Source organism: Glycine soja, chromosome 6 (assembly GCF_004193775.1).
Source record: "Glycine soja cultivar W05 chromosome 6, ASM419377v2, whole genome shotgun sequence".
NCBI classification, from domain to species: Eukaryota; Viridiplantae; Streptophyta; class Magnoliopsida; order Fabales; family Fabaceae; genus Glycine; species Glycine soja.
In genome coordinates this window covers 12,237,981-12,251,372 of record NC_041007.1, presented here as the reverse complement: position 1 = coordinate 12,251,372, position 13,392 = coordinate 12,237,981, and positions in this window count along the sequence as shown.

The window sequence follows — 13,392 nt, the reverse complement described above, 5'->3', positions numbered from 1 at the left end:
GTATTGTCATACGTCTATGAGGAAATAAAGGTATTAAATCTTACAAGAAATTATAATACAAAATATTTAATGCAATGCATTCAATGCTTTTATGTTATAATGTAATATGTAATTTTTTTCAACAACAATATTATATATATTATCCACTTCCTTTTTACAATTATAAATATAATTATCGTGTAAGAAAAAAAAAATTTAAAATAATTATTATTTTAATTTTTAATATAATATTAATTACTTTTTACTTATATTACTTATAATGTTAATAACTTTTAACATGTATAACTTTTCATAAGTTAAATTTCATTAATAACTCACTTTCAATCAACTTTAATTAACTAATTAATTATACAATTCTTTGAAAAGAGTAATTATCTCTCTCCTTTTTATTTTATAAAACTCACTTCAATGTAATCTCTCCCTTCCCATTAAAATAATAATAATTACTAACAATTTTTAAGTAAATTTATGAATAAATAACAAAATTAAAATCCATATATTAACGACTAATGAGTACACACATGCTATGTAAATACATCAACTCTCAGATATTATACACTGCAGTCTAAAGTTGTTAGATTTGTTTTATTGGTAGAATTTTTGTCCAAAAATTATTTTTCAGTATAAATATTGTGCATGTACATTAATAATATAATATATTAAAAATTGTCAGCAATTATTATTAATTTAATGGGAAGAGAGATTACATTCAAGTGAATCTTACAAAATAAATAGGTGAGAGATAATTACTCTTTTCAAAGAATTATACAATTAATTAGTTAATTAAATTGATTGAAAGCGAGTCATTAATGAAGCCTAACCTATGCAAAGTTGCACAACGTACTTAGAAAAAATCATAATATTAATAATAAACTACAAAATCTATCAATTAATTAATGATTATATAAGATTAATTTTATAAAATTATTATCCTCTCATTTGTTTATTATTTTTTATTGGACTATGTAAAACAAGTAGAACAATAATTATTTTTAAGACAGAGAATAATGTAAAAGCATTAAATATATTTAATATATAATGTATTTAATGAATTGATTGATACATTATATATTTAATGTAAAAGAACATTAAAATATATTTAATGCAATACATTTAATGCATTTATATTTTTAATTCAATCAATCTATTGCAATAAATACTCCATCCAATCTTATATATTGGTGACTTTAAAGTGAATTATCAAGATCAAGGAATAAAAATTAAGTCATTAAATATGTCTGAAAGTAAAACAAGTTTCCAATTATATCCTAACATAATTACACATCCAACTAATTTTACTAATAACTAATTAAATGTTTAGTCTAAATTATCATTTCACATTCTGTCTCTTTCATGCCATTGTTAATAGTTACACATTACTCTGTTATTCCCATCAATGGATATGGATAAATAACAACATTCAATCTCAATAACCAATGCCAACAAATCTTCATAACTTTCAATGGGTTCCTTGTCTTTCTTGATGGACAGAAAAATATTCCAATTTCAATTGAGAAAGAAAACAAAAGGCATAAGTAATATGAGAGAGAAGGTAATAAGAGAGACAAAAAGAGAGTGAATTATTTGAAGGGGTACATGGAAAATAGATTTTTTTAATAATGAAGTGTTAAGAATAGTATAAAGAATAAAATTGAAAAATCATTATTAATAGGTTAGTGGATGACTTATAAATAGGATTAAGTATTTCTTTTAGTATGTGATCAATATATAGGATTAGAGGAAATATATTTTAATAGAGTATTGTTTTACATTAAATAATGCATTAATTCATTAATTAAATATATTATGTTGTATTAAAGATAAAACAACGTACCTTACCATTATTTACACACCAAAAAAAACCTTACTATAAGGTATGCTAGGACGAGTTAAATACCCACCCAATTGAACAGTTGAGCTCCTTCACACTAAAATCAAATAGGAATATTTTATCATGTCATAAAACATATTAGGAGTTTTTTTTATTGTGTTGTCAAAAAGCATATGATATAATGATAAAAAATAATATTAAATGATAAAAAATAAGCACATGAAATAAAAGTATTAAATATATCTTATTGAGTTTCAGTATTGTTTGTTTATTATTTATATATCATATTATAATAACAATATAATAATCGTATAAGTAAAAATATGGAAAAATAAAATAAAAATATAAAGAAAGCAAGAAACATAAAAAAATATAACAAATAAAGAAGATAACGTAAAAAGAAAAAAAGGAAAAGTATAAAGAAAATAACGTAAAAATTAAAAGAAAGAAGAGAAAAAGTGAAAAATAGCGTAAAAAGTAAAAATAAAAACAAAACAAAACATGAATACGTACAATGTAATATAATAATATAATATAAAAAGTACAATGTAATATTTAAATATGAGTAATAACTCCTTTATTTTTAGAAGAAAAAAAACGTAATCATATGAGCCGTTAGATTAGTTGTTGGGAAAAGAAAATCAAGGATTAGGATGCAATGTAAAAAGAGCGGACAATTTTTATCCACCATGTCACATGTGGTATCCAAATAGTGACGAGGGGAAGATTTTTATATACATGTAATAGAATAGAATAGATATATGTAATATATTAATATTATATTACCATTTACTAGATGCACACAAGGCATGAAATCATGGTTGATTATATTTCCTTTCGGCCAACACTATAATTAGGCATCCTTCAGAAATGAAATAGAAAACAAAAAACACTACTACAAAAAATATTTTTAACATAGGTTACTTATGACATTCAATATCAATTTTAAATTAAAGTTAAAATAATTATCATTAAAAGTATGTTATTTTTAAATCGTTGTTAAAATTGATGTTGAAATTTACGATGCAACATAAGTTCTTCCCAAAATCGATATTGTATAGTGGTAGCAAATAGTAAAAAAAAAAACTAAACGACATTGGTTCTACCAAAATCAATATTATAAGCACTATACAACATCAGTTCTAAGGTATATTACAATATCGATTTTGCCATAACCGATATTGTATAACACAATACAACTCGATTCTAGGGAGAACCAATCTTGTTTTTGTATTTTTTTAATATTTTGTTTGTTTATTAAATGAATCCAAACTTGCAAACTAAAAACAAAACCAATCCAGACATGGGCAATACATGAATATAATCTATAACCTTAGATTTACATAAGTCTAACATTTGCAAAATTTCTTAAACATTACTTAGTGCTTCCTTTTTAACTTAGTAAACATCTTGCACACTGAATGCAAATTGTTTTTATTCTCTCTGGTTTCAATGGTCTTGGATCAGTAAAATACTGTATGATATAATAAAACATAACTAAATCAGTATATATAATAAAAACTATAACAAATGAAATTAGTTTTGAAGTAAACAATTATCATTTCTCAATTATTCTTGAAACCTTCTTTGTAAATTATGCATCCATTTCTTAATATAATCCTCAGATTCAAACTATAGTTGCCCAGATCTTTGTATGCACTCTGGCTCAAGGAGTCCATACACAGAAGCATTTTCCGATCACAGACTTAAATCATTCATATGCCTATTGTTGTTAAAATAAAGTAAATTGTGCATCAATTTAAAACAATCAATTAGGTAATGGAATATAGTTTAAATTTACTTACATAATCCACAATTGTATAACAAGAATGTTCAGACATTGACCATTATGTGTTATTTTTCCAAGATCTTCATATTTTACGTACAGGGGGACTATGACACCCTCTACCCCAACATATATATAATTAAGAAAAACATATAAAAACTAGAATTTAATTAAATCAGTTTTATTCAAATTGCTTAAACAAATTCACGTGAGTAAAAGGGTTACATTCGTTTCATTGTTATAAAATAAAACTTATTAAAAGCATCTTCAGCTCAAAACAAGATCGTCCAAGTTTACAAAAGAACTCAAGTTAAATAGCAAAATAAATAAAGTAAAAAACATATTTGGAACATCATGCAATTAAAATAGAAACTTATGTCTCAATGTCACATCCTATCAGAACATTGTGTCTTAGTGTCCTCTAGCATGATATTTTTTAAAGTCATTTGCTCCCACGAGTACAAGGTTCGACATCATCACGTGATTTAAACACAAACAACACATAGGGAGTGAATTATCATATTTCTAAATAAAATACAAATAAACAAAGACAAACAAAATACATTATAGAAATATTTATAACATAACTCAACTTAATACAATCCATGTCACTTCACCTCTTTATCATTTAAAATTCATTTTCAATCAGCAATCACATTACACATAAATCAGATACTCGAGTCAAAATGTAACAACACTCACCAATTTCATAATAAACAATTCACAGACGTTATGCAACAATTATACCAAGACTCAAACCTATATGCAATACGGTATCATGTTAGTGAAAAACCACACTAGGGTGCTTAGGAGTACATAACAAGACATGCCACAAAATGAGTATGTCAAGTCACTTTCATTAACTAAAATCATAAGGTGACCATCCGTTAGGGCTTCACCATCCAGATTTCGGTTCAACCCTTAAAACAAATTTTGCACGCAGACACTTCTCGTGAATTATACAATACACATAACCTCACACTTGTTCTCAAACACGTATAATATATTATATTACAATTTAACACTTCAGGTTCCTAACATGGAACCTTACATTTTCCTTTTAACACTTCACGCATAAACATTTTTCTTAAGCTAAGCATCAGTCGGGTTATTGTATAATTCACAATTCACAACACAAGTATTTTCACATCAAGTATTAACCACACACTTATTCACAGTCATATCTCATGTTCACAATTTAACATCTCACAATGTCACAATCCACCATCACATGTTTACGTATATCTCACAAATTAACACATGTTCAATTTTACACTTACACTCAATCTCAATAACAATGTTATAATCTTAAAGGAACACGTTATCACACATGATGAATCACATACAATATTTCAATGCACATGTATCTCACAATTTATCACATATTTAATTTATCACTTACACTCAATTTCAATCCCTATTTCATGATCCCAATATAGCAATTTATCATGCTAATCTAGTAACTTGTCCCAAAACACACAAAAATTATACAAAAATACTTCTCACAGCATGAGGACTAAAACTCCTCAAACAATTTTACATAATCATATCAAAATCAAAGGAATCAAAGTCATAGGTAAAAAACACGAAAACACCAAGAGCACTATATTTTATAAACCAATTCGCATGAGAGAATCAATTGGTCTTTCAAACACAAAAATCTCGTAATTATAATCCTAATGATAGAATTACAATACATTAAACATCCCAAAATAAATCTCAATTTGATCCTTTAAGGATCCCTACCCATGTTCATTCTAACCTCAATTGCGATGAATTCATTCATTACCTCTAAGCAGGCTCACGTGTGTAGTCTAGTAGTGGTATTGGTGTCTTTAATGGTTTCTTAAGATTCCTTAAGTTTTTCTTCCGGTTGCTCTACTAAGGTTTCCAAGCGTTAGAGAGAATAAGAAGGGATTGGAGCCTCCATTTCATTGTCTCCGTGTGAGGGACATTTATCTCACCATATACACCATTTTGCAAATTCCAATGGTAAAGATTTGACAAAATTAGTTATGAACTGATTTTTCAAATTTAATGACGATCCAACGGTTAACAAGTCAAAGATAATAGTTTTACTTATATAGGTTTGAGTGAATACGAGAAAAAGAGAACTTCGTGCGAGGGACATTTCTCTCATCACAGACATTATTTCACAAATCCCAATGGTGGGGATGTGTGACAATGTGTTTTCAAACTTCGTTTTCAAATGTTACATACTTACAAGGATCCAATGGTTAACAAGTTTAAGATCATAATTTTACTAGAAAAAGTTTGAGAGTATGCGGAAAAAAGAAATGATTTTGGAAGAGGGAGAAAGAAAAACGAATTTGAAAGAAAGAGAGAGCTTACAAACATAGTAAAAATTGACCTAATATGTCTCTATTTATAATTAGAGTACTTGTAGCCTATTATTTACTCTATTTTTATTTATTTTATTATTTTATAAAAAAGAACTTTATTTTACTCTCTATCAAATAAATAAATAAAATATCCTTTTTATTTTCTAAGTACATTTTATTTCATTTACCTTAAAACCATTATTTTAATTAATAAAATTATTTCTCCTTATTTATTTAATTACAAAAATCTCATTATTTTCCTAAAATTCTATTTATTTTTAAATAAAATCCTTTTTAATTTATTTTACAAAAAATGGGGTGTTACGTGGACATTATGATTGTACACCCTAAACATAGTTGCATCCCACGACACCTGTATAGGCTTGAGGAAAATTTATAGGATCATCAATGTCATTTGGTATATGGGATTGCCATCAGGTTTTGGCCTATCAACGGGCTTCGTCGGTCCCTTTGGTACCTGTTTATCCTACACATTTAATAAACACAAGTCAACGACAATTAAGATGTGTCGACCAAGCAAGGAAGATGTTAAGGGTCTACCCCACTAACTGAACCTTTTCAATGGGTTTAGGGATGCGAGCATCGGTATCTCAAACTTCCTCAACACCCACCTTCACCATATCAATGCCTAAAGGGATGTGGTGCACAATTGTTGACCCCTCATAAACTTTTCCAAGGGCAATCAGGAAGGGAAGATTGTCATCAACATACAACCCACACATGTATGATGCATCCATGTCTGGGTCCTACCTCGAGGGACCAACACAACTTTTTTTTGTGCTGACATGGGCACCGAAAAGAGCTACCTCAGGGTCTACAGAAGGTATGATTCCCTTGGACTAGATTTGTCTAAAGGGCAACATCGGTTTTGAGACAATGAGCAAGGGTTCCATGACTCGAAAGGTGCCAGAGATTTTTAATCTAACGAGTCAACATTGGTTTTGAGCAAAAACTGATGTTAACATCATGATAGCAACATCAATTTTCTAGAAACTAATGTTAACAAACTAACCTTATTTACAGATATGTCACTGCGCTTTTTTTAACATTTATTTTTGTAAAATCGATGTTAAATAACGGAAATCTAATATGTATAAGAAAAAGAGAGAAATATAGATATAGAAAGTACTAAATGAAAAAATAAAAGATCTTATTATTTTAATTTAGGAATTTAAAAATTAAATTTTTAATAATTCAAGAGTTTAATATTGACATCATTCAAGACGTGTCTTCCAAAAGTTTTATAATTTAAGAGTTTTCTTTATATCATTTTTAATTAAGATAATTTTTTAAAAGTTTTATGATGATATGCATTAACAGGGTAAAATCATTACATTCATTCATATTTTTAAGACTCATTTTTTAAAATTGTTTGGTTTTTTATACAAGACTCAATCCATTATGTTATCTGCATTCATTATTTTTAGACTAAAATACCCCTAATTAAATAAAAGAGAGGTTATATTGACATGTAGTTAGAAGAGATAGATAAACATATTAATGACAATGATATTTTTGAAAAAAAAATATAAATTTAAGATAAATTTATTTCAATAAACTAAATCACTTTTCTTAATCTTGATGAATTACATAATTGAGTATTATTAATCGGAAGAGAGGTAGTATTTTACACTATAAATTAATCACAAATATTGTTGATATGATTATTAAAGTAATTATTGTAAAAGTTAATAAACGTATAATAAATTATGAATTATGATTTAATGATGATATAAAACATTTTTACATTTTCAGAGCATCATCTATTTTCTCATTTTATAAAAAAAAAAACTTATCATAAATTATGATTTACGATGGATAGATGAGGGTATAAAATTGATTTTATACATGCATAATTTTTCTGTTTTATAGCATTTATTTTTCTAAAAAATTTAACTTGCTAATATATTATAATTAAATTCAAAATTTTATCATTAAATTACTCTCAAAGATTTAAGATAGCATAAAAATGCAGCTAGCACCAAAAGAAAAACAAAGGAGTAAAGGATGCACAAAAAGCAACCGTTAAATACTTGACCCAAATAGTCAATGAAAGACATAAATGTAGGGTTGTAAGATGAATCAATATATAGTGAATCCGCATTTAATATGTCATTAATGATACCCTATAAAAAAAGGGTAAAAAAAGGAAATAAAAAACACTAGACGACAACCATGTATATAAGAATATTGACCTTTGTAACAAGTTCACAGAACCAACGTTGCAGTTTCCTTCTCAGGATATCCCAAGTTCTCATCTTTCTCTTACTTTAACCCTTGATTAAACTTGCTCACGTCAAACACACACTATAAGAACCAACCAACGCATCTCAAAAGGCATAAAAAAAAAAGAAATTAACAAACACATCACCTTTGGAATCAACAGTAGAATAATGGCGGATGAAGGATCTTCTTCTTCACGTACAAGAAAAACCCAGAATCATGATCCCTTGTCCGAGCTTTCTGATGGCACTCGTACAACGGTTCAGAGCCTTATGTTGTTGAAACTTGGTGGCAAATATAATGGTGATGATGTTTCAGGGAAGAGGAAGAGAGTTGCGTCCTTAGGTGAACAAGAGGTTGATCAAATACTACCAAATAACGATATAACTTCAGTGAAAAAATCCAAAAAGATATATGATAATGATATTGAAGTGGTTGTCAATGGCCCAAGAATGAAGAAACACCGATCTCTTGCAAATATATATAAGGCCACAAAACCCATCATTCATCCTGCAAAAGAGTAAAGGTGAAGTACTTAACTTAATTAGTAGTTAGGGTTTATTTAATATTATTCTGCCAATTATAGAGTCAACCATGGTGGTAGAAGGCTAGGCTAATCAAATTGGGTAAATGGTTCACTCCAAGATTTTGCTGTGAAAAAAAAAATCCAAAGTGTGTTCTTGGTTAGTTTTTGGATCCATGCATGGTAGACAACATTTTTCATTTGTATTGTAAGTCGTTTATGATTTATACCATTGTACATATAATTTATTTTGTTGCTCAGAACTGAAGATGGGTAGAATGTGGTAGAGATAGCCATTATCTAATTCTAAGTATGCTACTTGTTTGTTTCATTTTAACTGCTTGGTCTATATAGTTTCCTTTTTCTTGCTGAAACGAAGTTTTCTATTATTATATATGGACACACAATATTCATATTCAATATGCTTACTTTGAATTCCAAATTTCTAATAACTTGAAGAGATTTAAATGTATACTAATTTTCTAGTTTGATGTTTTTGTATTCTGCTTATCTGCTGAAGGGGGATCTTGATTATTGTATGTAAGAGATTAAGAAAAGGTGTTAATTGGTTATCTATCCTATGTACATAACATATTTGCAATCGCGAGAAACCTAATTCCTATGGAGAAGTAATTCTATAAGCTATTAATACTAAAGAGGTTCTTTGAATTGAAGAATCTAGATTTTAATTTTTAGAAACTTTAATTTGACGAGTTTTTTCCTGATCTTTTATGTACTCAAATTTTTATTTTGTTGTATATCATTCTTTACATATGAATAAATTACATTTTTCCATTTAAAAAAAACATAAACACCTATCCTTTTCTTTCATGTCTTTTTATAAAATGTCTAAGTGTGTGGTTAAGAAGCTCAAAAAATCCAATGGAACTTCTTATAGGAAAGGGAGAAAGGAGGAAGAGTAACATGGGTACAATAGGATAAAGTATGTTGCCCAAAGGAGAGTAGAGCTAGGTATTGAAATTTTACCAAATTTCAATGAGTCAATCATTGGAAAATGGAAGTGGAGGCCATTGACTAAAAATAATAGCTAATGGTGCAAGGTGTTGAAATCTAAATATGGAAGTAAGAGTAATTAACACAGGGTGAATATGGTGAAGGGATTAAGGAAGATATGAGGAAGTCGATTGAAAAGTTGGGTCGGAAATAATATAAGTTGGAAAGTCAAAGATGGATTGAATGTTAGGTTTGGTCATGAAAATGGGTAGAAGATGAATGCCTAAGCAAAAAAAAAAAAACAAAATATTTATGAATTCAAACAACATAATGGATAGTGTTAGAAAGTGGGTAAATGGTTGGTGGAAAGGAAGTAGGGCTAGGAATTCAGATGGAGGAGGGACTGATTTGAGTGAGAAAAATGATTGGTAAAAGATTTCATCTAGTTCATTAATACTGCATAATCCAAAGAAGGCATTGATGATCGGTGAGTTTAGAAACAGGGCTTGTGGAGTATATTTTGTTAATCTGCATATGCATATTTGCAACGACCACATGATCATGTTGACACATCATTAATTCATTGCTTTCAGAAGATAAGTGTATGTTGTTGCATTCAAGTGAAAATACTACTATAGACAAGATCGAAACTAAAAATAATGTGAGGAAAAGAAATATTTTGTTAAAAAATAGGGATTTACAATGCTTGTTCAGCCAGATTGAAGCGGAAAAAACTTTACATCTTATGTTTTCTTGCAGGTTCTCATCCTTTATTTGGAAACATTTTTATGGGCGACTAGGAGTCCAATCAATGCAGCATATGGTGCCTAAGAGTCATTTTCTACTACATACATGTGGGTTTTCTGAAAACAGGATCAATATGGCACAGAGACTTGTATGCTCTGTTGATGTATGGACTTTATTGTTGCATAAAAATTGTATTGTCTTCAAAAAATAAATTCCTAATTTTTAAAGTGTTTTTGAATTGATTAAATTTAGATCTTGTGTTAGTTGTCTAGTAAGGTGAAGAACTTCTCATTTTCTTTTTATGATTGGATGGTAAATCCTTTGGAATGCCTAAAAGGACTATAGAATTATTTGTATTGCAGCTATTGTAAAAAAATAACAATACTTTATGTGAGAACAATATCTATTAGTAGGAAAGGAGACTTATTGGTAGGTTTTATTGTGCTAATTGTTGTTTGTTTAAAAGTAGTGTTATTACCTAAGAGAATCGATGTTACATAAAATGCATCTTAGAAAAATGTGTTGTGTTGGAGAGTGTAAGAATATGAGTCAATTGGCCAAGTTGAACCACATGTTCTTATAGTTTAAGAATGAGTCAACCGGGTCTTACCAGTTAAATTGTATGAATGATCTAATTACTCAATCGATCTGACCATGATATGGTTTTGATTTCAATCAAATCGATCTGTACGATTGATCTGGTTTGATTTTTATAGCATTGTGTAAAAAGGTTAGGTATTCATTCTAGCTCGTACATTTATTTGCTAACCAAAAAAAATATCTTTATTTCTTTTTACCTATCATATTTATATGTTTCTCTACTAAAGAATAGCAACAATGTTTTTTTTTTCCTTTTAACAAGCAGACTCTTAACATTTGGGCTAATTCTTCTACTATCGTCCACCAAGTTGTGAAAGAAACTCCTTTCTCCTTTATCCAGTTTGCTCCATGCTTGAAAAAGTTACAGACAATTAGATTCATAATGTGCACCTCTGATGCAATTCTGCCATTGTAATGGTCACACATCTAAAAGCCAAAGCCTCAGCTTTCTTTGGACAAAGCTTTGATTCAAAAAATTTCATAGCTCTAGCTAAAAATTCTCCTTTGTAATCACAAACTATAAGGCTGATACTTATACCAGGATTGCATCTAACACTGGCATCAAAATTTATATTTAACATGTCTTACTCTGGTGCTTTCCAACAAATGACTTCCCCCATTTCACTTTGATGCGCACCAATATTGGATTCAACAATATGCATATTATTTTGCATTATCTATATGATTTGCCTCCATTACAACCATTTTTTTTTTTTGGAAAGCCAGTTGGTTCCTCCCGAACCAAATTGCCCAACAAAGAGTTATGGTAATAGATTTGAAATCTTCCTTCACTTGTGTTGTACAGTCTGTTAGCCAAGCTTTAAACTCATTATGACGGGTTGTGTCCATTTTAAGTCCCAACGGTGATGCAAACCAAACTTGTTGTTTCTCTAGACAAGAGACTAGAGCATGAAAAATGATTCCATCCTTTATTCCACACAGGGGACACATACATAGTATCAACTTGTATTCTTTTCTTGACCAAGTTTGTTTTTACTGGAAAAATTTATGAACAACATTGCCACACCATGTTGTTGCATTTAGGGAGCGCCTTACTATTCAAGATCAAATTCCAAATCTTGTCTACTTGGTTTGATGATGATTCCAAAGGTTGATATTTCATCCTAGCCAAGGGGTACCATGTTCTCATCGTGTAAATCATATTTGGTGTGTACTTCGAAATTAAGAAATCTTCCAAAAAAGATTATGTATTTTCAACAAAAAAAAAGATACCCTGGTCTTATCATATATATCATTTTTGGCGCATGTGTTAAGTGGGAATTGAAATCATTAGTCTCACATTTGTGTCTTATTTCCTGCTCTGCCTATCGAATTTTGACACATAATTTAAAATGAGACATTTATTTTCCATTCAATCCATGACTTGTCCTTAATGAATCCCTAATCACATTGTGTCTAATAGATATTAACATAGCAACACCATTAAACAAACAATTCATTGCACATTAAGAAATAATTCGATAAAAAAACATGCATGTGTACATACGCTTGAGATTGTAACACCCTAGGTGAATCATACTGAAGTGAGAGGGATCCAAAGACTGTACAATTAAGGATGCTTAAAGAAATTAATTAGTGTTACATATACCAACAAGATGTAACTACTTTTCGGTAACTAATCACTTAAGAATTTTATGTTAAGCATGTTTTACTCCGAGTAGTTATGAAATGAGTGACATTCTGAAAAGTTTCCCAAAAAGCATGTAAACGAGGATAAAACATGCTAAAAAGTCTCATTTTAATGTTATAATTGGAATTGCATTGTGACTATAGCTTTTATGCGTCTTAGAAAATTTCTTTATAGAACAATGTAAGTATTTTATGTAAGAATGTAAATATGTCAATCTTGTCTTCCTTTTGTTATCCAAAAAAAAAATTAAGTGTGAATTTAGTGTCTAAACTCTCAAATGCATTGTTAATTTGTAAATCTAGCTTTCTTCTAGACTTCTATTTACTAGCTAAGTTATGGTCTTTGATTTGTTCAAATTCAGATCATTAACATGCCTCGAAACCCTAGGACTATGTTATTTGTCTTTCTTAGTTTTCAATTCCTAATATTTAGTTGTTAATTGTTCAAATTAAATGAATGTCAAACATAGGATTATATATGCTAGTTTTCTTAGTTGTTAATTTTAGGTAGTGAAAAAGTAAGTGACTTAATTATTGATATCCATTAGTTTATTAGGCTGAGTTTGACAAGAGATAAGGCAGATTGTCTATAAATTTGAGGGAAGGTTGAGAGACAACTTCTCATTTGTGATTGTATTATGCAAAGATAATCACATTTTTAATATTTTTAACGAAAAAATAACACTTTTTAAGATAATTCTTTTAGAAATTTGTC